General features: G+C 42.5%; 1 protein-coding gene across 3 annotated transcripts in view; it reads left to right on the top strand.

The window, feature by feature from the left end:
• Positions 1-3,520: 3,520 nt before the first annotated feature.
• The window catches only part of WWP2 (WW domain containing E3 ubiquitin protein ligase 2), a 145,189-nt gene continuing 123,327 nt past the window's right edge, over positions 3,521-25,382 (top strand). The window contains exons 1-2 of one of the 3 annotated variants that reach the window (XM_072816862.1): positions 3,584-3,639; positions 7,484-7,595. The gene's annotated coding sequence lies outside the window, so the exon portion shown is untranslated. Of the gene's footprint in view, positions 3,640-4,481; positions 4,541-7,483; positions 7,596-25,382 lie in introns of all 3 variants that reach the window. The other 2 variants (XM_072816851.1, XM_072816840.1) reach the window with 2 other exon arrangements.

The following is a 25,382-nucleotide window of genomic DNA, read 5'->3' on the forward strand; positions in this document are numbered from 1 at the left end:
GTGATGCTGCTGCTGCTGACCTGAGGACATACTTGAGAACCACAGATTTAGGCGAATAGTCAGGAAAAGAAAGATTGGGCTTTAGGCCATTCATTTTCCGTAAACATTGAGAATATCTATTAATATAGAAGGTATCTTGACACCTTGTATCTGTCATTTTTAATGGTATTTTAATCCCTTTTCTGTTTTCCTGTAACATGAGTCTCCAAGTCCCCTGAAGACTTAGAAGGAAACTAATTTATTCAAAAAATATGTATTGAGAGCTAATTTATATCACCATGGGTTGGGTGATGTAATAAAATGATATTTAATGTAGTGTGAAAGGGCACCCTCAGAGTTTGTGACATGGGAGCCAGTTCTTTAAGGACAAGTAGGGCAAAGGCACTGAGTTATGAAAGTCCAGGTGGTGTTCAGGAAATTGAAGGTATGTGTGTAGTGTGTGTGGTAGCTGAGGATACCTGAAGACAGGATCTCTCAGAGGTGAGTGAAGTGAGCCTTGAAACAGTTCAATTTTTTGAAGTTTATGGTTTTTCATAAGGTAAAGAGATCTAAAACATGGTTACAAAAATTACGGTCACTTTACACAGTTTACATGAATAAATCAACACTTTGAAACACAGGTAGAATGATTCAACATTTAACTATTGGAGATAACGTCAACTTTTACATGCAAACCCTTTATGAAAGAGAAGGGTCTTGTGTGCCAGTAAAGATTTGAGTTCATTTCCAGGCCTGGAGGCTACAAAACTTTTCACTTAACAGTGGGCTAGGGAAGAGAAAAACTTGATGAAGAAGAAATACCATGTGAAATCAATGTATCCCTAGAATTCCTTTGAACATTCTTGGGAGTGTCCCATACTTTTTGTCTCTGTCCTTGCCTGTTTCTTCTTATTCCAGAAAATTGTCCTGGCCAATCACTACTTAGTCTCCAAGAAGCAGATCAGTGTATCCTCTGTAAACCAGTCTCTGATAACTCAAATCAGATTTTCCTCCAAGGACAGATTTGAACTTTTCTTTCTCATCACTTTTAAGACGTTTTTAGTTTTGTTGTTCAGTGAGCAGTTATTATTTCTTCTTTGCATTGTAATTAATTGTGTGTCTTCTTTAAGTAGTTTGGAAATCAGGGACTGTTGTTTTAGGGGTCTTTTTCTTCAAATGATCATTTCAGTCTGCTTTTTAACTTTTGGGGGACATTTTTATGAAAATATACTTCAAATTCTTTGGTAGGTCTTTTAAAAAAATTCTTCCAAGCTGTAGGATCTACAGCAGTGTGTTCAATGCTCAATAAGTGTTGATGAAATCTATTCATTTAGCAGTTTACTTAAAGACACCTCCTGTGGGCTAGACACTGCTTTAGGAGCTGGGATATGACTCCTGTCTTCCTAATTCTTGTAGTGGGAAACAGATTACATATACACACATGCATATATTCATATATGACTCAGTGATAAATATGAGAAAATATGAAGAAAAAAATAAAGCAGGAAGGGGGGCTAGTAGGAGAAGTAAGAGATGGGTTGCATGTTCATTTATTTATTTTTAAAGATTTTATTTATTTATTCATGAGAGACAGAGAGAGAGAGAGAGAGAGAGGCAGGCTCCTCTTGGGGAGCCAGATGTGGGACTTGATCCCGGTAATCCGGGATCATGCCCTGAGCCAAAGGCAGACGCTAAACTGCTGAGCCACCCAGGCGTCCTGTTTTTTTTTTTTTTTGTTGTTGTTGTTGTTGCATGTTTAAATAGGGTGATCAGGGGATCCCTGGGTGGCTCAGCGGTTTAGCACCTGCCATTGGCTCAGGGCATGATCCTGGAGTCCTGGGATGGAGTCCCACATCGGGCTCCCTGGATGGAGCCTGCTTCTCCCTCTGCCTGTGTTTCTGCCTCTCTCTCTCTCTCTGTCTCTCATGAATAAATAAATAAAATCTTAAAAAAAATAGGGTGATCAAGAAAGGCTTTACTGTGATAATTGGGCAAACATCTGGTGAGAGATGAGGGGGTCAGCCATCTGACTACCTGGAGAAAGAGCTTTCCAGGCAAAAGGAAAAGGAAGTCCAAAGGCTCTGAGGCCAGAGTGGCTAAAGCAGAGTACTGAGGGAAGAGTAACTGGAGATGAGGTGTGGGTAAGGATCGTGGAGGTCCTCATAGGTCCCCATAGGTCCCCATATATGCCTTAGGTCTTAATGTTTAATCCCTTAAAGCACGATTGTGAGCATGTTTGCCTAGTCCTTTCTTTTGGTGAACATCTACTCAAACGTCACCAAATCAAGGGATCCTTTCCTAATTCCTCTGGAATAGAATTAGTAAAACTCCCTTCAGTGGAACTAAAGAAATTTTAAGTTTCATAAATGGAATTAACGTAGAGTTTAAGGTATTAAGAGAGGCCTGCATCTCCTTGAAATGCCAACTCCTGGCTCCTGGATTTGGAATGGGAATAGGAAAAGTAGAGACCAAGCGCTCAACCAATTTAATTTGCATGCATGATAGGTTCCCTCTAAATTCAAAAATCCAAAAATAACAGAATAATTAATTCACAGTGCTTAAGGCTAATTAAGTCATTAGTATTAATTTTAGTTAATGGTGAGGAGCGAAAAAAAATTGAGTCTTCATTCAACTTGTCAAAGCTGAAGGTCTATACTATTAGTACAGAATGTTAATTTAAAATGTACTTTGTAATTAATAAATTTCTGCTTTGTAGATTAAGGGAACAGGGATTAGTTCGGTGTGGTGGGGCATTGTATGAACCCAACCAGGGGTTCTGACGCTTTCCTACCCGAGCTTCATGTCACAAAAACGTCTGCTCCATAAAGGCTTCTGTGTTTCTAGAGCCTAGTATGGTGCCTGGTACCTAAGCATAGGGCTGCCTGATACAGCAAGTAAAAACACAGAATGCCCGTTTTCCACTTAACAACAAATACTTTTTTCTTTTTTTAAAGATTTATTTATTTATGATAGACAGAGAGAGAGAGAGAGAGAGAGAAAGAGACACAGGCAGAGGGAGAAGCAGGCTCCATGCAGGGAGCCTGACGTGGGACTCGATCCCGGGACTCCAGGATCAGCCCTGGGCCGAAGGCAGGCGCTAAACCGCTGAGCCACCCAGGGATCCCCCAAATACTTTTTTTTAATCATAGATGCGAATCTGTAGTCCGTGTACAGAGACGTTCTCCCATGTGTAGTACTACCACGCAGTAGTTAGGGCACATCTACGTATTGCATAGTCGATCATTTGAAATTCAAATTTAACTGCGTGTCTGTATTTACTGGGTAACCTCAAGGAGCTCAACGATATTTGCGGACTTGATTGGCCTCCCCTCACCTGTAAAATGGGGCTAATGATAGACCCGCCTCCGGGGTTGATGGGAGGGACGCAAGCGCCCGGCACACGGTGAGCCTTCAGCTTGTTTCCTCGCTCCGGGGCCGCGTGGCGGGCGGGAACCCCTTCCACTTCCAAACGCGGGAAGGATACGAAGCTCGGCTCCCCGCAGGGGCGCCCGAGGCCGGCCTAGGTGGCCCACACCTGCGGGGCCGGCCAGCCTCTTCCGGGTCAGGTGACCGCGCGCGGTCACGTGACCCGGCCCGAGTGCGGGCGGTGGAAGGCGGAAGTGGGAGCGGGGCTGGGCGCCGCTTCTGTGGCCGCGGCAGGTAGCGAGCGCCGGCGCGACGGGCGCGGGGGGCGCGGCGGGCTGGCGGGGCGGGGGGTGCGGGGCGGGCGGGGGGCGGGGGGCGGCGGGCGGCGCGCGGCGGGCCGGGGCGGCGCGGCCGGGGCGCCGGGGGGCGGCGGCTTCCTGTGGGAGGGGCCTGGCGCGGCGGTTCCGGCCTCCGAGGAGGGGTGTCCCGCTCCCGCCCGAGCGCGGTGGGCGTGCGGCGGCGGCCCGCGCGGGGGGCGCTCGTAGGTGGGCGCGGGGCCGGCGGCCGCGGCGGCCGGAGCCCCGCCGGGAGGGGGAGCCGCCCGCGGGGCGGGGACGAGGAGGCGTGACCTTCGTGGAGGGACCGGGACCGGGACCGGGACCGGGGAAGGGGCGACTTGGGGGCGAGCTGCAGGGGCGGCCTGAGATGCGCGTGGGGGGGGAGGCGAAGTTGGAAGGAGGTGCTGTGTGAGCCCCGCCGGGAGCCCCTGCCTTCCTTCCTCGTTGGACGGGGTTGTTAGCCGAGGCTTTGATGTCGGTCCCAATCAGTTTTTAAACTTGAGGAAGGACCACAGAGTCTCGGTCGTGTTGCTTTCGTCACGCCCACCCAGTTTGGGTAGGGTTCTGGTGGGTAGGGTTGCACTTCTTGGGAGCCTAGCCCTTCGCATCATCTTTCTTTGAGATTTTCCCAGATCGCATCAACTTGAGAAAAAAAAAAAGACTCTGGCCGTAAAAGGGCTCTTAGCCCCAGCTGTAGACCACGACCTCGCCCAGCACACCTCGGCAGCAGGACTGCAGGAATCTTGGGCAGAGTGTCTGTACTGCTTTCTGACTTTTCCTTTTTTTTTTTTTTTTTAGTTTAAATTATTCAGTTTCCTCTACCATGTGACTGCTTATCAAGACAAACTGGAACTTAGGTAGGGTGACTGGGCGGTCTCTGTGTGCTCCTTAGCATTCGCGACCTGAATCTTGATCTTGATATTCAATACCTGTGTTAAAGATGCTTACCCTCTTTTTTTTTTTTTTTCTTTCACGTTTACTAAACTTTGCAGAAATGAAATGAATCTCATGGATGTGTGGTCTTAACTGGAGTAAATGTTCGAATGGGACATTCACAGGAGCCAGAGTCGTGTGGGATTACAAGTAGGGACAAAAATGACTTTGCTGACATATTAAGAAGTTAAAGTTTTTAGCGTATTTGACAAACGTGTAGAAATTAATTTCTGTAGTGGCCTTTGAGTTAGGCTGGGAAGGTATTATTCCCATTTCACAGTGAACAAACAGACCTAAGAGAGAGCGACTTTATTTTTTTTTAAACAAAGTATTACTTCCTTGTTTACTGCTCTCTTTCTTTCCCCCAGACTGCACATCCTTCAAAGGCAGGGCTCATATCTTATTTGGCTACTGCCTTAGTGGCTGGCATGTTGTGGGCACTTGGTAAATATTTGCTGAATAAATAACTTTCTAAAGGTCACATAGCTATACGCGGAGGACGGGAGATTTGAACCCAAGACCTAGCTCTTCTCTTGTCAGACTACTTTCTCATTTTTTTTTTTAAGATTTTATTTATTTATTCATGAGAGACCCACAGAGAGAGAGAGAGAGGCAGAGACACAGGCAGAGGGAGAAGCAGGCTCCATGTAGGGAGCCCGACGTGGGATTCAATTCCAGATCTCCAGGATCAGGCCTTGGGCTGAAGGCGGCGCTAAACCGCTGAGCCACCCAGGGAGCCCTACCTTCCCGTTTTTTGTTATTGATCCATATGCAAACGATGGGCTTGGGTTAGCTTCTTAGTCTCTTTTGTTTCATGAGGACTTTCTCGGTTACAAAGAGCTTTCACCAACATCTCATTTAATTGTCACCATGATCCTGGGAAGGTCAGGGTTGATTCTATTCCCTGGATGAAGAAACTGAGGCTTTAGATTCCAGAGCTAGTGAATGACTGAGCTGGGATTCAGGCCCACGCCTTTTAGCCTGAGACTCGTTCTCTCCCATTTATAGAGGCAATAAGTTTTATTTTATTTTATTTTTAAAGATTTTATTTATTTATTCATGAGAGACACAAAGAGAGAGAGAGAGGCAGAGACACAGGCAGAGGGAGAAGCAGGTCCCTCTGGGGAGCCCGATATGAGACTCGATCCCGGGTCTCCAGGATCCCCCCCCCCGGGCCAAAGGCAGACACTCAACCGCTGAGCCACCCAGGTATCCCCAAAAGTTTTATTTTAAAGCATTTTTTGAAGTATAAAAAGTATGACATTTTAATTTTTTTTAAATTTATTTATTTATGATAGTCACACAGAGAGAGAGAGAGAGAGAGGCAGAGACACAGGCAGAGGGAGAAGCAGGCTCCATGCACTGGGAGCCCGACGTGGGATTCGATCCCGGGTCTCCAGGATGGTGCCCTGGGCCAAAGGCAGGCGCTAAACCGCTGTGCCACCCAGGGATCCCAAAAGTATGACATTTTAAAGAAAAAAATAGTATATCTATGACACCAAAAATTGTCAATATGGAATGCAATTGAAGTGTAAAAAACCTATGTAGTATATGGTAGATGCCTCTTCCTGGGAGAACATTCTTTCATTCAATGACTATGTAAGTGCTAGTCCAAGCCAGGCACTGTTCTAGAGTTGTACTCTCCGCTGTTGTTGAGTACTGGAGATATGCTATCGACTACAAAATATACACCAGAGTTTGAAGAGTTAGTTTGAAAAAAACAGTAAACTATGTCATCGATTTTTAAAAATGTTATAACAAGTATAATATTAATATATTACTGTATGCTATATATCATAACATTTTAAGTTTATTGAGTTAAATGCACTATAATTGAAGTTAATCTCACCTGTTTCTTTTTGGTTTTTAAAGTGTGTTTCCTAGAAAATGAAAGATTATATTGGACAGTGCTATTTTTTTTTTTTAAAGATTTTATTTATTTATTCATGAGAGACACACACAGAGAGGCAGAGACACAGGGAGAGGGAGAAGCAGGCTCCATTCAGGAAGCCCGGCAGGGGACTCAATCCTGGGACCCTGGGGCCATGCCCAGGGTCAACGGCAGGTGCTAAACTGCTGAGCAACTCAGGAATCCCCCTGGACAGTGCTATTCTAAACACTGGGAATATAGTACACAGGAAAAACAAAAATCTCTGCCTTTGTGGATCTTAAATTTAGTGGTAAAAAACAATAAAATAACCTAGTAAAGTGCATATTGTAATAAAGGAGGGAAGTGGAATGTGGAGTGTTGGCTGGGCTTGCAATCTTGCATAGGGTCTTTAGAGAGAAGCCTTCCTGAGAAGGGGACTGGTGAGTGATGATCTGACGCAGGTGAGGGCAAGAAGCTTGTGAGTGGAGATGTTGTAGTGAAGGCAGAAGGGACAACAGGTTCACTACCCCTAAGATTAGGAGCACCCCTGGCAGGTTCGTGGGCCAGCTAGGAGGCTAGGGTGGCTGGAGGGGTGTGAGCAAGGGAGAGTAGTAGGATGAGGTCAAAGAGGTGTTGGGGGCAAGGGGAGAAATGGGCAGATCACGGAGGGCCTCGCAGCCCATTGTAAGGATGATGATTTTTAATCAGAGTGAGTTGGGGTCGTTGGAGGGTTTTGGGCAGTGGTGTAGAAACAACCCACCCTGTTTTTTCTTTTTCTTTTTCTTTTTTTTTTTTTAAGACTAAAAAAAAATTTATTTGAGAGAGAGAACAAAAGCAGGGGGAGTGGCAGAGGGAGGAGAAGCAGGCTCCTCGTTGAGCAGGGAGCCCGATGCTGGGCTCGATCCCAGGACCCTGAGATCATGATCTGAGCTGAAGGCAGATGCCTAACTGACTGAGCCACCCAAGCATACCTACCTCCCAACCTACCTTTTAACAGGCTCACTCTGGTTGCTGTGTGGACAGAGAGTATAGAGGTGCAAAGCTAGAAGCAAGGAATCAAGTTTAAAGACCTCCAAGAATGATGGGAAAGACACAGCCTGGAAGGATGGGTAATGAGTTCATCATGTTTAAATTTTGGTTTTATTGGATGTGTACTGAATGCATATCATTTGTCAGGTATTCTGTTCTTTTATAGTTTTAAAACAAACAACTTCACTGAAGTGAAATGATGTGCATGAGGTCATGTAGCTATGACACAGAAGAGCTGGGGTTTAAATCTTGGTCTTCTGAGTCTAGATCTCATGCGTCCGTAAGATATATGGTAGTGGATATATGAACATAAACTCCTGCCAGAATCAAATCAGCGAGCTGCTTTTGAATGATTCGAGTCACTGTGGACTGTTACAGATTCTGGAATTTCTGAGAGAAAAGGAACAAAAGGGAAGATCTTGTTTCCTTTAAAACGAACTAACTGAATCTTTTTTTTTTTTTTTTTTTGAACTAACTGAATCTTTAGAAGGTTGCAGGCCACTCTGCTCTTCCCAAGCTTGCGAACAAACACTCAGTGATTTAAGTCAAGTGTTAATAACTACTTCCAGGAAAATACCAAATACTAAGGCTTGGCAGGCCTGACCTAGGGCAGGTCCCCTTCCTCTGTGTCACCCGTGCCTTCTGCTTCCTGTTTTGTTGTGAGATCTGCTTTCCATTCTCTTTTGTTATTAGCCTGTAACTCCCCTGCGCTTCCAAAGATATGACCTCCCTGCCCCTCCTCCTCTCTTTTTATGTGCTTGGCCTTTGTATGGATGTCATTTGGCAAAACTGAGTTCTGTTTGATTGTTTTTCAATATGGGCCTTTGGAAAATGGAAGGTAACTCAATGCTGGCTAGAGAAAAGAGGCCAAGAGAGAAGAATGAGTGTTGGAAAGAACTGGGAAAGCATGAGAGTAATGAAGGAAAGGAGGAATATTTGAACAGACTCTTCTTTTCCACATTTAAAAAAATAAGATTTTATTTATTTATTCATGAGAGACACACAGAGAGAGAGGCAGAGACACAGGCAGAGGGAGAAGCAGGCTCCAGCAGGGAGCCCGACGTGGGACTCAATTCTGGGTCCCCAGGATCACGCCCTGGACTGAAGGTGGCGCTAAACCCCTGAGCCACCTGGGCTGCCCTTCTTTTCCACATTTTTAAAGATGTGAATCTAGAGTGGATTTATACTTATAAATAAGAAGCTCTCTTCAACTGGTTAATTAAAATTAAAATCTTGGTCTTGGTGAGCAGTTTTTGCTCTTCCCCAGCTCATCAGCTACACAGGTCCTTTCATCTTGAGATCAGTGTTCAGTGGTTTCTTGACTCAAAGCTACGTCAAGAATTTGAGGAATTGCAGAGCCTAGACTTTTAGCGTCAAGAAGAACTATTTTAGCTTGTAGTTAATACTTGAAGAGCACTTATTGTGTGCTGACTGCTCTACTTGATTGAACTCATTGAATCCCTACAGTAAGTTTAGAAGTTGAGTAATATTGTTGGGTTCATTTCACAGATGAAGAATTGAGATTTAGAGAGGGTGAGTAACTTGTCCAGTATCACTCAAAGGCTAAGGACCAAATGTATTTACCTCTAAAAGATGGACTGGTCTGAAAATTCTTGTCAAAGTTGGATGCGAAAAAGGATCGGGTGCTTCGGGCATTGCAAGAGCTATCACTTGCTACATTCGGTGTGCGGTTGCTTTCTTGTGCCAAAAGCTCTTTGAAGATTTCTTTAACAGGATCCCTCAGAGCAAGAGAACTGAGGTCCCAGAGGTCAGGGATCCCGTGACATTCACCTTTGTATTTCCAGGGCCTGGCACAGAATGGGGTCTAGAAGCATTACTGAAAGATGGACCCAGGCTCTGGACTGGGCAGGGTGAATAAAAGGGTCAGTCAGAAGGCTGGGTGCCTTCCTGGGGAAGGTGCCCTTGACCATTATAGGGCCCTGACTTCAAGAATCAACCCAAACGGATCTCTGGCCCCGGAGGGCCTGGCCCCCCTTCCCCTCCTCTCCCTTCCCCCCCCCCCAAAAAAAAAAGAAAAAAAAAAAAGAATCAACCCAAACGTTTAGTTGTCCATCAGCTGACGAATGGGTAAACAAGATGTTACATATCCACATGGCGTGTGATTCCATGGGCTTGAAATGTCCAGAATAGACAGATCCAAAGAGACAGAAAGTAGATTAGTGGTTGCTAGAGGCTGGGGTACAGGGAGGAATGAAGGGTGACTGCTAATGAGTATGTTTTTTTTGGGGTTATGAAAATGTTACGGAATTAGATGGTGGTGGTGGTTGCGCTACTCTGTGAATATACTAAAACTCACTGAATTTATAGTATATGAATTGTATTTCAACAATAATAAAAATAAAGAGTCAACCAGTTCTGTTTTGAATGTACGTATTCTCTGTGTTCTGTGGAGATCAAATCAAGATTTTTGTACAGGTGACAGCAGCCATTATCCTTCGTGTTGTGGTGCCCGGGCACCACCCAGTATTCAGCTTCCTTTCGTGTTCCCAGGGGAATACATGGACGTGTTCTCCCTGCTTTTTTGATCTCAGATATTTCAAGTATTTTTAAAAGATTTTATTTATTTATTTATTCATGAGAGACACACAGAAAGAGGCAGAGACACAGGCAGAGGGAGAAACAGGCTCCATGCAGGGAGCCCCGACGTGGGACTTGACCCTGAGACTCCAGGATCATGCTCTGAGTTGAAGGCAGATGCTCAACTGCTGAGCCACCCAGGAGTCCCTATTTCAAGTATTTTAACCAAAAAGGACTGTGATAGATCTTTGTTGTCTTTCTAGATGTCTCTGGAAACTGAACCAGTCCGCCGACCCTTGACTTGTTTAATTTTGCCAATGAGAAGAACTCAGGAATTACTGCCCTAGCCCACAGTTTCTTGTCTTTAACAGTCTGTGGATTATAGGCAAAAAACCTCGCTTTTTATTTACCTATCTACTTGTTATGTGTCTTTACTTTTTATTTTTTTATTTTATTTTTATTTATTTATTTATTTTTTTTTAAATATATTTTTTTAATTTTTATTTATGATAGTCACAGAGAGAGAGAGAGAGAGGCAGAGACACAGGCAGAGGGAGAAGCAGGCTCCATGCACCAGGAGCCCGATGTGGGATTCAATCCGGGGTCTCCAGTATCGCGTCATGGGCCAAAGGCAGGCGCCAAACCGCTGCACCACCCAGGGATCCCCGTCTTTACTTTTTAAAGATTTTATTTTTAAGTAATCTTTACACCCAGTATGAGGCTTGTACTTCCAACCCCCAGATCAAGAGTCTCACGCTCCATTGACGGAGCCAGCCAGGCACCCCTTTCTATCCATGTATTTATTTAAAGTTTCTTATTTAAAATAAAAGGTACAAGGGCGTTAATAGTTATTTTCAGGGTGGAGCTGATAAATGCCTGCAAGCTGGTAGCTCATTTTGTACACAGTCTAACTGAGCCGGGGGCCAGCTGCCTTTTGGTTGTGAGCCCTACAGGCCTGGGGTCTGCCCATGTCTCAGGAGGAAAAAGGAAGAAATTGGAGGGGAAGAGAGGCCTATCGAAACAGAGAAGGAAAGGGAAGTGGGAAGGAGGAGGAAGATTATGAAGCTCTCCCGAGAATATGAGATAGCCCTCCTGATAGCCCTCCTTGCTTCATCCCTTCACTTTTTTTATTTTTATTTTTATTTATTTATGATAGTCACAGAGAAAGAGAGAGAGACAGAGGCAGAGACATAGGCAGAGGGAGAAGCAGGCTCCATGCACCGGGAGCCCAACGTGGGATTCGATCCCGGGTCTCCAGGATGGCGCCCTGGGCCAAAGGCAGGCGCTAAACTGCTGCACCACCCAGGGATCCCCATCCCTTCACTTTTCATTGAAATAGCTACCTTACTCTCAAATTCTCTAAAGCAAATCAGTTGTTGTGTCAGTCTGTAGTGGCATCAAAAAATTGTTTTGAAATAGAGTATGAAAGATACTCGTTTTTTTTTTTTTTTTTTAAATAGTGAAATATAAAGCATAATGATACCTCTAGGATTCTCTTTTGTATCTGGAATCACAGTGAAGAAACACAGTCTGAGCAAGGCCACACCCCCTGTGACTGCAGAGCTTATTTCTTTCCAGAAGTTACCATGGGCCTGGGATTTGGGCCTCCAAAGATGTATTGTGGGAAGAGGACTTCAAGTTTCAGCCTGATGGTCACTGAAATCTACCTCCTGTAAAGCCTTTGTTTCTTTGCCTCTTTCAGTGGCTTGAGGCATCTGTTGGCTTGTATTGTAGGACTCCGTTTTCGGCTCATCTTCGAGTGGCCTCCTGCCCCATATCTATGTCTTCTCTCTATTTCCTATGATGATGCGGCGCCCACTCTAACTTCAAGGTGATCTTATTTTCAGATGTTTAACTTAATTGCCCCTGCAAAGACCCTGTTTCCAAATAAGGTCATATTAACAAGTTCCAAGGGGTTAGTGCTTAGAGAAAACCTTTTCAGGTCCACAGTTCAACCCACTACTCTAATTGAATGTAGATGAGATGTTGTTATTAAAATTAAATAAGGACGGCATCCTGTGACCTGATTTGAAGAGAAGCCTTTTCCTTTTCTGAATCTAAATTTTATTTGTGACCAAAGTAATACATGCACATAGTTTAAAGATCCAAATAGTGTTACAAGACTTACAATGCGACAGCAGTTCCTAGCTTCACCTCTTTTTGTTCTTGATTGGCTTGCTCTGTGGAGTCAGTGACTTTCAACTCTTAGTTTTCTTCTTGTGTTGACTTGTGCATTTCTTTTACTTTTTTTTCTTTCTTTTTTTAAAGTGGGCTCCATGCCCAATATGAGGCTTGAACTCATGACCCTGAGATTAAAAGTGCATGCTTTACCTACCAACTGAGCCAGCCAGGGGCCCCAACTTATGCATTTCTGAATGACATTTTTATACTGCTCTTTCTTAGCCTGTCAGTTTTGTCTACTGTCTTTTAACTATTGAAGGTGAGTATTTAGCCCTCTTTCTGGCCAGTCTCCACAAACACACACTTCTACCTCCATCTTCTAATTACTCTCACATCACAAGTTTTGATTATGCTATTATAAAGATAATTCACAGCTGAGCCACATAGTGTATTAGGATTACATGTCTTGTCATACAACTTTTGTTGTTACAAGTTCCATATTTCCTGATTTTTTCATTTGCATAATGCTCTGTGTTCCTGTCACTAATTCCGCACTGAACATTGTGATAGAGTTAAAAGTGCTACTTTCTTCAGTGCTGTCAGACGCATGTAATCTGTTTCTTCTCAAATTCTATTTCTTTTTCTTTCTTTCCTCTAGAGGTGACATTTCTTATAAACTCTCTAATCTGGACTGTTTAGTCCCTGGGCTCTTGTACTGTAATACCTTGGAATTTTTCATTGTTAATCTTGGAATTCCTTTTGTCTCTCCCATGTGAATCTCCACCAGCCTCCATCTTTCTCCTTTATTCCCCTGGAACTCCTCTTCCTGAGAAAAGTAGCTTGGGGAGAAATTTTTTTTTTTTTTTTTTGAGAAAATTTTTTTTGAGACTTTACAAATCAGAAAATCCCATGGTTTTCCAACCATACTTGATTGATGGTTTTCTTGATTGTAGAATTCTAGCCTGAAAAATCATTTTATCTCAAATTTGAAAGCATTGCTTTGTCTTCTTGCATTCGGTGGTACTGTTGAGAAGTCTGATGCCATTCTGATTCCTTTTGTTTGTAAATATGCCTGGAAGATTGTATACCCTTTGTTCTCATGTCCTGAACTTTCATGGCATTGTGCGTTAGAATTTTTTTTTTCCCATCCATTGTTCTGGACAGTCAGTTGGGTCCTTTCTGTCTAAAACTGTTTATCCTTCAGCATAAGAAAAATCTTCTGTAATTTTTTTTTTATTTTTATTTTTTTCCCTTCTCTTTCTGGACTTGCTAAAGATTTATTTATTTATTTTAGGGAGAGGGAGCATGAGTGAGAGGGACAGAGGCAGAGGAGAGAATCTGAAGCTTACTTGGAGTTGAGCCTGGTTCTTGATGTGGGGTTAATTGTGGGGCTAGATTTTACAACCCTGAGATCTTGATCTGAGCTGAAACCAAGAGTTGGACGCTCAACTGACTGAGCCACCCAGGCACCCCTGAACATTGGACATTTTTTTTTAAAGATTTTATTTATTTATTCATGAGAGACCCGGAGACAGAGGCAGAGACACAGGCAGAGGCAGAAGCAGGCTCCATGCAGGGAGCCCGATGCGGGACTTGATCCTGGGATCATGACCCAAGCTGAAGGCAGATGCTCAACCACTGAGCCACCCGGATTCCCCTATCAGCTTTGTTTCTTCTATCAAACTGTTCTAAGAGCAATTTGTTATCCTCTGAAGCAACCAACCAACCAACCAACCAACTTACTTTCTTGTCTGCCTGCCTTCTTTTAAAATTACATTCTGTTCTTCTTTCATGGGTGCAATATTTTATCTGTTTAAATTGTTTTGAGGTTTTCTTTGATCTCTGTTTTATTTAACTATAAGCTTTTTATAAATTTCAGATATACTTCATATATCTTAAAATTCACCATTTTGAGGTATTAAATTCTGTGATGTTAACCTTTTCACAAAGTTGTACAGCCATCACTCAGCACTGTCTAATTCTAGAATATTTTCCCCTCAAGAGAAATTTTGTGTCTGTTAACAGTCACTCCAATCCTGTCTCAGCCCTTGGCAACCACGGATTTACATTCTCTTTCCACATGTTTGCCTATTCTAGATATTTCATGTAAATGAAATCATGTAATAGTTGGGTCTTTTTGCCTGGCTTTTGTTTATTTCATTCACGTAGCATGTTTTCCAAGTTCATCCATATTGCAGTGTGAAACAGCACTTCATTCCTTTTTTTTTTTTTTTAATTTTTATTTATTTACGATAATCACAGAGAGAGAGAGAGAGAGAGGCAGAGACACAGGCAGAGGGAGAAGCAGGCTCCATGCACCGGGAGCCCGACGTGGGATTTAATCTCGGGTCTCCAGGATCGCGCCCTGAGCCAAAGGCAGGCACTAAACTGCTGCGCCACCCAGGGATCCCCACTTCATTCCTTTTTATGACCAAATAATATTCTATTGTATATTTTTTTATTATTGAGTTATAAAAGTTCTTTATATCATAGATACGAGTCTTATCAGATACATGATCTGCAAATATTTTCTCTCATTCTTTTGGTCGTCTTTCTTGATGGTATCTTCCAAAGCATAGAAAATTTTAATTTTGATGAAGTCAAATTTATCTTGTTTTTATTTATTGCTTGTACTTATCATATCTAAGAGACCATTTCTTGACTTAAAGCCATGAAGATGGGATGCCTGGGTGGCTTGGCAGTTGGGCATCTGCCTTTGGCTCAGTGCGTGATCCTGGGATTCAGGATCGAGTCCCACATCAGGCTCCCTGCATGGATCCGGCTTCTCCCTCTGCCTATGTCTCTGCCCTCCCCCCCTTTGTATCTCTCATGAATAATTAAATAAAATCTTAAAAAAGAAAGCCATGAAGATTTATATGTATGATTTTTCTAAATTTTGTAGTTTTTGCTCTTATATTTTAGATTTTGGTGCATTTTAAAATTCATTTTTGTATAAGATGTGAGGTAAAAGTCCAATTTCATCCATTTTCACATGGATATTCAGTTATCCCAGCCCCATTTGTTGAAAAGACTATTATTCTTTTTCCATTGTATTGTCTTGGCACCCTTGTCTAAAATCACTTGGATATAAGTGTATCGGTTTGTATCTGGTCTCTTAATTTGCTTTTTAAAAACTATTTTATTTATTTACTTATTTATTTGAGAGAGAGCATGCACAAGCGGGGAGGTGGGATGTGGGTGTGTGGCGAGGGGCAGAGGGAGAGGGAGAAGCAGGCTCCTTGCTGAGCAGGAAGCCCAACTTGGAGGGTCCATCCCTGAGGGCATGACCTGAGCTGAAATTTTGAAATTAAGTAATATGAATCCTCTGACTTTGTTCTTTTTCAAGCTGGTTTTGGCTATTCTGGGTCCCTTGCTTTTCTTTACGAATCCTAGAATGGGCTTTATCAAATCAGTTATAGTTTTCTCTTTGTATGTTTTAGTGTCTGGCTTTTCTGGGTGAGGGTTTCCTCAAATAGTTGTGTTCCCTTATGTGCTAAGAGTCAACAGGCCGAGCCGTGTGGTAGGACTCCAATGAGGGAAGGTGAGTGGGGTTGGAGGCAGTGACTTCTCATAGTTCAGGATGTAGACTTCCACTTATCTATCTGGATCAGTATCATGCCTTACCACCACCCTCAGCTATGCGTGAAATCCTCAGGTCTAGTTTATCTAGAGTCTAAAAATTAACTCTCCTGTTTGAGATTAGGGAGGGGATGACTGCCTAGCTGAATTGTTGGGGAGGGGAGTCTGGAAAGTCTGTTTTTTCTACAGGCTTTTACTAGTCTCTCCTGTTTCTTTTTTTTTTTTTTTTTCTTTTTTTTTTAGTCTCTCCTGCTTTTAGGCCCACTTATGCTCTCACTTTCAGAAGTACCTAGCGCCAGCACTTACCCTTTTTGTGAATCGCCAGTGCTGTCAGCCTGCCTCTTGTCCACTCCTCCCATCACAGCCAGTTAGGTTTCACTTTGAACTCACCTGCCACTTTCTAGAATGTTGCAGCCCTCTATATCTGTGGTTTCCTTTTCCATTCGTTTTCAGTGGGTTTTTTTATTTTGGTATTTCTTTTCTGTCATTTTGATAGGATTTGATAAGGGAGCAGAGATGAGTATATGTGTTCAGTCTGTCATGTTTTATTGAGTGCTCTTGGAAAGCTCTCTAAGGGAAAAGTTGGTATCAGAGAAGGTGGTGTAATGCTTAGTCTCCTTGGAACCACTCCTGGCACAGAGCTCTTTCACTGTATTCTCTTGCCAGAGTTTTATATTGCTCCATTTTTTTCATCTGTGTATTATTCTGTGCACTTTTTCTGCATAATTTTAGTTTAGCCTTAAACATTCTGCTAAAGTCCTACTCTTAGTGCAGTCAACCAGTTCAGTAACACTAAACCAGCAGTTCTCATCCCAACTTTATATTAGGATCACCCGGGGAATTTTTATTTATTTTTATTATTATTATTTTTAAAGATTTTATTTGGCAGAGAGAGAAACAAAGAGAAAGAACGAGTAGGGGGAGCGGCAGGCAGAGGGAGAGGGAGAAGCAGACTCCCTGCTGTACAAGGAGCCTGACGTGGGGCTCGATCCCAGGACTCTGGGATCATGACCTTAGTTGAAGGCAGATGCCTAACTGACTGAGGCAGGCGGCCCTCACCTGGGGAATTTTTAAATCACATAACTGTCTCTTACTCCAGACCAGTCCAATGGGAATCCCTGAGGTTGGGTTTGGCTGTCATTGTTGGCTGGTTTGTTTGTGCAGAAAGACTGGAGAACCACTGCTCCGATGCATTTCATATTTCATTAAGAATGATTTTACTTACATGGGTAAATCCCACTGAATCTCTTGTTGCCATTCTCTTCCTCCTTCACTGCTCTTGAGACAACTGGCCCCTGTGTTGTTTTTACGCTCCCGAGACTTCCTACCATCTTGAGAGCTTTTGCTCTTGCTCTTTGATCTGCCTGGAATGTTCTTCCATGGATAGTCTCAGTTCTGTCTTTCACCATCTTCAGATCTTTGCCCAGAAGCCACCTTTTCCATGAGACTTTCCTTATCCACAACTTTTTCGACTTGTGACCACTGTCTTAAATTCCTGTCCTCCTTCACTGCTTTGTTTTTATCGGAATCACTTGTCCCCTCTACAGTTCCCTCATTTGCTTTCTGGCATCCCTCTTGGCACACGTCCTTTCCCTATGTTATCAGCCTTTTAGTGTTTAAAGAAGCCCGTGGATGGAGCCTCATTTATTCCTTCTGCCATGTTCTTCTTTTCTTTTCTTTTTAAAAAATATTTATTTATTCATGAGAGAGAGAGAGAGAGAGAGAGGCAGAGACACAGGCAGAGGGAGAAGCAGGCTCCATGCAGGGAGCTCGACGTGGGACTCGATCCCGGGTCTCCAGGATCACACCCTGGGCTGAAGATGGCGCTAAACTGCTGAGCCACCCGGGCTGCCCCATGTTCTTCTTTTCTGTGGGTAGTTGTGTTTCTGACTTGTATCATTTCCCCTCTGGAAGGACTATTTTTATTTTATTTGTTTGTTTATTTTTTGTATATTTTTAATTGGAGTTCAATTTACCAACAATAGCATAACACCCAGTGCTCATCCCGTCAAGTGCCCCCCTCAGTGCCCATCACCCAGTCACCCCATCCCCCCACCCACCTCCCCTTCCACTGCCCCTTGTTTGCTTCCCAGAGTTAGGAGTCTCTCATGCTCTGTCACCCTCTCTGATATTTCTCACTCATTTTCTCTCCTTTCCCCTATAATCCCTTTCACTGTTTTTTATATTCCCCAAATGAATGAGACCATATAATGTTTGGAAGGACTACTTTTAAATGTTTCTCTCGGTATGTTTTTGTTTGAGGAAGTCTTTTGTTTACTCCTTCACTTTTGAAGGATAACTCCATTGGACACAAAACTTTAGGTCAGTGTGTTTTTCTTTCAATACTTTAAATATTTTACCCTGGTCTCTTCTTGCTTGTATGGATTCTGGTAAAAAGCCTGCTATAATTATTATCGTTATTCTTGTACAGCTTAGCAATTTTTCCCCCCTTTGGCTTCTTTCAAGATTTTCTCTTTGTTTTTGGCTTTCTCTAGATTGAATATGGTAATATTGCATACCTGGTTGTGTATTGGTTTTGTTCTTGTTTGGGTATTTATCCTGTTCTTTAAGCTTCCGGGATTTGGGGCTTGCTACAGGTTGTTAATTTTGGTAAATTCTTGGCCATTATTACTTAGGACATTTCTTTTGCTCTGTTCTCTCTTCTGGTATTCCAGTTATGCATATTTTGCACATTTAAAATTTCCCCCATAGTCCTTGGACTTTTAAAAACATTCTTTTGTTTTGCATTTCCTTTTTTTTTTTAAGATTTTATTTATTTATTCATGAGAGACACACACAGAGAGAGAGGCAGAGACACAGGCAGGGGGAGAAGCAGGCTCCATGCAGGGAGCCCAGGGTGGGACTCAATCCCGGGACCCCAGGATCATGCTCTGAGCCAAGATGCTCAACCACTTGAGCCACCCAGGCATCCCTCATTTTGCATTTTCATTGAGGAAGTTTCTATTGACATACTTTCAAGCTCTCTGATTCTAGGACCATGTTGTCTACTGATGAGCCCATCAAGGCATATTCTACCTTTCTCTTACACTATTTTGGATTTCTAGCATTTTCTTCTTTCTTTCTTAGAGTTTCCACATTTTTTTTTAAGATTTATTTATTTATTCATGAGAGACACACAGAGAGAGGCAGAGACATAGAGGCAGAGACATAGGCAGAGGGAGAAGCAGGCTCCTTGCAGGGAGCCTGATGCGGGACTCGATCCCAGATCCCAGGATCATGGCCTGAGCTGAAGGCAGACACTCAACTGCTGAGCCAGCCAGGCAGGTGTCCCTCAACTGAGGGCAGTTTTTTTTTTTTTAATATATATGTATATATATTTTATATTTTTATTTATTTATGATAGTCACAGAGAGAGAGAGAGAGAGGCAGAGACACAGGCAGAGGGAGAAGCAGGCGTGGGATTCGATCCCGGGTCTCCAGGATCGCGCCCTGGGCCAAAGGCAGGCGCCAAACTGCTGCGCCACCCAGGGATCCCGATGAGGACAGTTTTAAACTAGCACGTCTTCCCTGAGCTTTAGCTGTTTTTAGCCTGTAGCCTAAACTCAAGAGAATTTGAGAGAATGAAACCAGAACCTCCCACATGGCCTGGTAAATGAGAGAAAGACCAAACTTCTTGATCAATATACTTCATGGCCCCAAAACAAAATCAATCAGTCACATAAATTCTAAAGAAGACTCAGAAGGAAGAAAGCCAATGGGAAAGCAGGAGCAACAGAGGAGATAATGTTTTCTTTCTCCATTGTCTTTCATGATTATGGTCCATTGTTGATTCACAATAACTGGTGTTATTATATGGGGCTTTACCTGTCTTTCCAGGTCCAATTAGGATAATACCACCTTGATATTACAAGGAAGGTATTTTGAACTGTAAACCTTTCCAACCATGTATTTAAAAAAAAAAAAAAAAAGATAACCATTACCAGAGAAGTCAGATCCCATCCCAAAGTATGTTTAACCTATTAGCTTCTGTATCAGGATCCCATATGAGACATGGTCCCTAATGGGCATGAGGCTCAAGTCCCCTCTACCCATTACAAGAAGCTCATGAAAACTGAAGCCCAGAATTTACTCTGTACCTGTCTCAGCAACATTGTAGGCACTCAGGTAATTCTTTCCCTTGCTAAGAGCAATGGGAAAGGTTTGCATCCAAATCACTTCCAAAAAACGGAGTGAACATAAACTTGGGGAAGGAAGGAGAAGGAAAGGGAAAAAAGTTTAAAATATCACCAGGGGCAGCCCGGGTGGCTCAGCGGTTTAGCACCGCCTTCAGCCCAGGGCCTGATCCCGGAGACCCGGGATCGAGTCCCATGTCAGGCTCCCTGCATGGAGCCTGCTTCTCCCTCTGCCTGTGTCTCTGCTTCTCTCTCCCTTGGCCTGTGTCTCTGCTTCTCTCTCCCTCTGCCTGTGTCTCTCATGAATAAATAAGTAAAATCTTTAAAAAAAAATATCACCAAAGATAATAGGGGTGTCTGGGTGGCTCAGTCGGTTAAGTGTCTATCTTCGGCTTAGGTCATGATCCATGATTGAGCCCCACATCAAGTTCCCTGTTCAGGGGGAGTCTGCTTCTCCCTCTCCCCTTCTCTGCTGTCTCTTTCTCTCATACTCTCAAATGAATAAATAAAATATTAAAAAAATATATCACCAAAGGTTATAGACACACAAAGAATTTCATTATTGAAGGGAATAATGGATTTATTAGAAGGGAAAGGGGAAACCAAAACTAACTCTAATAGATTCACCCAAATTTCTGTAAAAAAAAAAAAAAAAAAAAGAGACAACACTAAAAACATATTGTCCTCTGAACCTATCCTCTATATAAATCCTGAAAAGCATTTTTTTAAAGAAAATATAACACAGAAAGTATAAGAGTATGTCATACATAAAGGAAAGTATTATTTCATGAAAAGTCTGTTCAGATAAATGGACATTTCTATATACAGGTATACTGGATCATGATATAAAAGACATTTTTTACTAAAGGTTGCACTCAAAAAAGCGAGAGAACTCTTCTACAACATCCCAATTTAGGTAGGGTTTCAGATTAGAGAGACATTAACAAACACCACAAAACCCAATAAGTCAATAATAGATTTGAGGACAAACTATTCAGAGAAATGTCATTAGTTTATTATCATTTTAGGTCTGAGAAATTTTCCCACACCAACATAAAATAATCTCATGGGCCTGGATAAAAGGTATTCATTAAGTCATTCAACAAATATTTACTGAGCAGCTATTATATACTGTGTACTATTTTTGGTGCTAGTGATATATATCAGTGAGTAAATCAGGAAAGAAACAAAAACAAAAACAAAAACAAAACTCCTGACTAGCAAGGTTGTCCTGGTGAAGAGCCAAGAAAGATTCCCTCCTGGTTCTGGCATGGAAACAGAAAAAGTAACCACCATAAAATATGCTGAATGTTTTCCACAACAAGGGCCTACTCTCTAGGGAAAAAGACTTTAGCCAGTGCTTTATCCTAACTAGAGGGAGAAAATTTCCCTGAATGGGGCCCTTCTAGTCTTCCTGTCTCACCTAAGGGGGAAAAAACAGTTAATAAACACTTGTGAAGGTCATAACTCATGGACACAGACCCATTAAGAGACTGAGATTTTTTGGTGAGATTTTATTTATTTATATGAGGAAGAGAGAATGCACAAGAGAGCCCAAGCAGTGGAGAGGGAGAAGCAGCCTGCCCATTGAGTGGGGCTTGATCCCAGGACCCCAGGATCATGACCTGAGCCACTCAGACACCCCCAGGGTTTTGGCGTTTTGAGATTTATTTATTCATTATAGAGGGAGGCACAGAGAGAGGAGAAATGCTGAGCATGGAGCCTGACACAGACAGAGCTCAATCTCACGACCATGAAATCACGACCTGAGCCAAAACCAAGAGTCAGAAACTTAACTAGAAGTGCCACCCAGGCACCCCTAAAAGATTGAGATTTAATGATAAGACCACAACATGCTCTCCCTCCCCTATACTTTCCCACCATATCATGGGTCCAGTATAACACTGGATTATATTATTCAGCTGGAAGAGCTGAAAGGTGCATACTCTATTTGAGAAGGGGTTCTTAGAGAAGACCAGAGATAACAGGGAGACCAAAACAAGGACTCTAGACAAATTTGAAGTGTCTGGTACTTACAGTAATTGTTTTGTTTGGTCTTGTTTTAAGTACGCTCTATACCCAGTATGGAGCCCAGCATGGGGCTTGAACTCACAACCCTCAGATCAAGACCTGAGCTGAAATTAAGAGTCAGATGCTTAACCAACTGAGCTACCCAAGTGCCCCAACTGTTAGAGCAATTGTTAAACACAAATCAATTCCTAGCCAGATTAACATAAAACCCCATGCTAAAGGCCTGTTCACCTCAGTTCCTATTACCCAATACATCATTTCTGGCTTTCAATAACAAATTATAAGTAATGCTAACAGGTGCCTGGGTGGCTCAGTCGGTTGAATGTCTGACTCTTGGTTTCAGCTCATGTCATGATCCCACGGTCATGCGATCAAGCCCCATATAGGGCACTGCACCCAGCAGTGAGTCTGCTTTGGACTCTGTCTCTCCCTTTCCCTCTGTCCCTCCCCACTCCTCACGTGTGTGCTTTCTCTCTCTCTGTAGAATAAACAATTATATAACATTTTTAAAAAATCATGCTAAAAGAAAAGCAATGTGAAGAAACAAAGCAAGCCTCAGAACCAGTCTCAGAGATGACACAGATGTGCACAGAGAATTTAAAATAACTATGGACTGGGACGCCTGGGTGGCTCAGTGGTTAAGCGTCTGCCTTTGGATCAGGGCGTGATCTTGAGGACCCGGGATCGAGTCCCCACATCAGGCTCCCTGCATGGAGTCTATTTCTCCCTCTGCCTGTGTCTCTGCCTCTCTGTGTCTCTCATGAATAAATATCTTTAAAAAACAAAACAAAACAAAAAAACTACCCTCAGTTGAGTTGCCTTAGGAAAGAGATTCCCAATAGATGTAAAGATTTTTAAAATACTCTTTTATTTTTAAAGTCTATAAATGATGTATTTCTTGCTTGTAGTGCTTTAACCTCCCTCTGTTACAGAAAGCTCTGAGGCTTAATTTATAATCATTAATTTTTCCTTCATTATTCAAGATGCGATCTTTCTCCCCCCTTAACAGTATTGTTAAATTATGAGAAAGATCAAACATGTAAAATAGTTCAGAGAATAAGATAACAAACAGTCATAAAAACCACCATCTGGGTTTAATGAATATTAACATTTTGCCATATTTGCTTCAGAACTTTTTCTTTAAAAGACAAAATGTTTTAGTTACATTGAAGTTCCCTTGGCCTCTCTCCTTACTCTATTTCCTCTGTTCTCTTCTGTGCTACCTCAGAGGTAGCTCCTGTTCTCACCTTGGTGTGGTTACTTCTCAGCCACTTATACTTTTATTCCATTGACGTTTGGCCACAGCAATATATACAGCAATTGTATATACAAATATATACAACCACAGCAATATTACAATATATTATATGCAATATAATATATATACAATTATGTATATATACAATACACATACAATTCTGTGTAAGTTTAAGCATACGTGGATGGTGTCAGTGCTTTTAGGTTTTCACTTGCTCTTTTTTTTCTTTTAGCATTATAACTTGGGATTTATACTTGGAGATCGAATTTATATATTTCAACTATTATATAGCATCCCATTTTATAAAAATATCACGGTTTATACATTCCTCCATTGATGGACATTTGGGTTGTTTACAAATTTTTGCTATTATAAACATTGTCTTGATGAACATCTTTGACCATGGCTTCTTTAGCCTGTGTTGGAAGATGTTTCCCTTGGCGAATACCTAGGAGTGGACTCCTGGCAGGTGCAGTGTATGCATCTTTAACTCTCCAGAGATTGTCAGGTACTGTCTGATTTGTCCCCAGAAGTGTATAAAGCTACTCACCAACACTTTTTTGGTCAGACTTCTAATCTCCTGCTTATCTGCTGGGTAGAAAGAGAGAGTTGATCTTTTTATTGTTTTACATTTAGTCTATTGTAAAACTTTTAGTCTAGAGAGTCAAAACATCATCATTTTAAGTTTCAGGAAATGATGTTCAAATTCATTCATTCATCATTCACTCATTTATGGAGGTCTTATAAAGAGCCAGGCATCGTTTTAGACAGCAGGGCTACAGGGCTAACAGATGGGACACACATCTCAGCCCTTGTGAATCTTACATTCCACGGGAAGGAGAGAGACGATAAATAAATAAACCAATATAAGTCATGTAAGCGATAAATACTAGGGAGGAAAAGTGAAAGGAAGGATGGGTCCAAATGTATGTGGAAAGGGTAATAAGGTGGTCCAGGAACACCTCTTAAGAAAGTGACATTTGAGGGCAGCCCCGGTGGCGCAGCAGTTTAGCGCCACCTTCAGCCCAGGGCATGATCCTGGAGACCCAGGATCGAGTCCCACGTCGGGCTCCCCGCATGGAGCCTGCTTCTCTCTGTGCCTCTCTCTGTCTCTTACCAATAAATAAAAAAAAGCTTTAAAAAAAAAGAAAGTGACATTTGAGTAAATGCCTGAGATAGTGAGGGAATAAACCATATATATGGTTAACTGAGGAAAGCATTCTAGATGGAAAGGGTAGAAGTCTAATAGAGGAGCATGTCTGGCATGTTCAACGGAATGAAGGCTTGTGTAGCTTCAGGGGAGGGAGTAAATGGGGAGAAAAAAAGTGAGGTCAGAGAGGAGTGTGGACTGTATCACACAAGATGTCCATTTTAAGGACTTTGCCTTTTATTCTGAGGTAGACTGGAAGCCACTGAATGGTTTTGAATAGCAGTGTGTTATAATCTGACATACATATTTAAAGAAATCAGTCTGCTGAGTGTAGAGATTAGATTGAAGGGGCAGAGGGGTCTGAGCAGAAGAAATGAGAATCTGGGTAAGAGATCACAGGGCTTCAGACCAAGACAGTGACAATAGAGATGGAGAGAAATGTTTGAACTCAGGAATATTTTAAATGTAGAGCCAAAAGAGTGTGTGTGTGTGTGTGTGTGTGTGTGTGTGTAATAAATATATAGGGACGCCTGGGTGGCTCAGCTCAGCGGTTGAGTGCCTGCCTTCAGCCCCAGGGTGCAATCCTGGAGTCCTAGGATGGAGTCCCACATCAGGTTCCCTGCATGGAGCCTGCTTCTCCCTCTGCCTGTGTCTCTGCCTCTCTCTCTCTCTTTGTGTCTCTCATGAATAAATAAATAAATATAAAATATTTAAATTTAAAATATTATTTATTTATATCCTATATATATACATTAAAGATTTATTTGTTTTATTTTGGAGAGAGAGAGCATGGTGGGGAATGGTAGTGGGAGAGGGAAAGAATCTCAAATAGGCTACCTGCTGAGCAGGGCGCCCAACATAGGCTTGATCTTACTACCTGGAAATCATGACCTGAGCCAAAATCAAGAGTTCAAATGACTGAGCCACCCAGGTGCCCCCAACCAACAGGATTTATTGACAGATTGTATGTGGGGTATGGAGGGAAAGGAGAAGCAGGGTTGAGCCCCAGAATTTTGGCCTGAGCCACTGGTTAGAAAGAGTTGTCATTAACCAAGAT

The sequence above is a fragment of the Canis lupus genome, chromosome 3 (assembly GCF_048164855.1).
Source record: "Canis lupus baileyi chromosome 3, mCanLup2.hap1, whole genome shotgun sequence".
Lineage (NCBI taxonomy): Eukaryota > Metazoa > Chordata > Mammalia > Carnivora > Canidae > Canis > Canis lupus.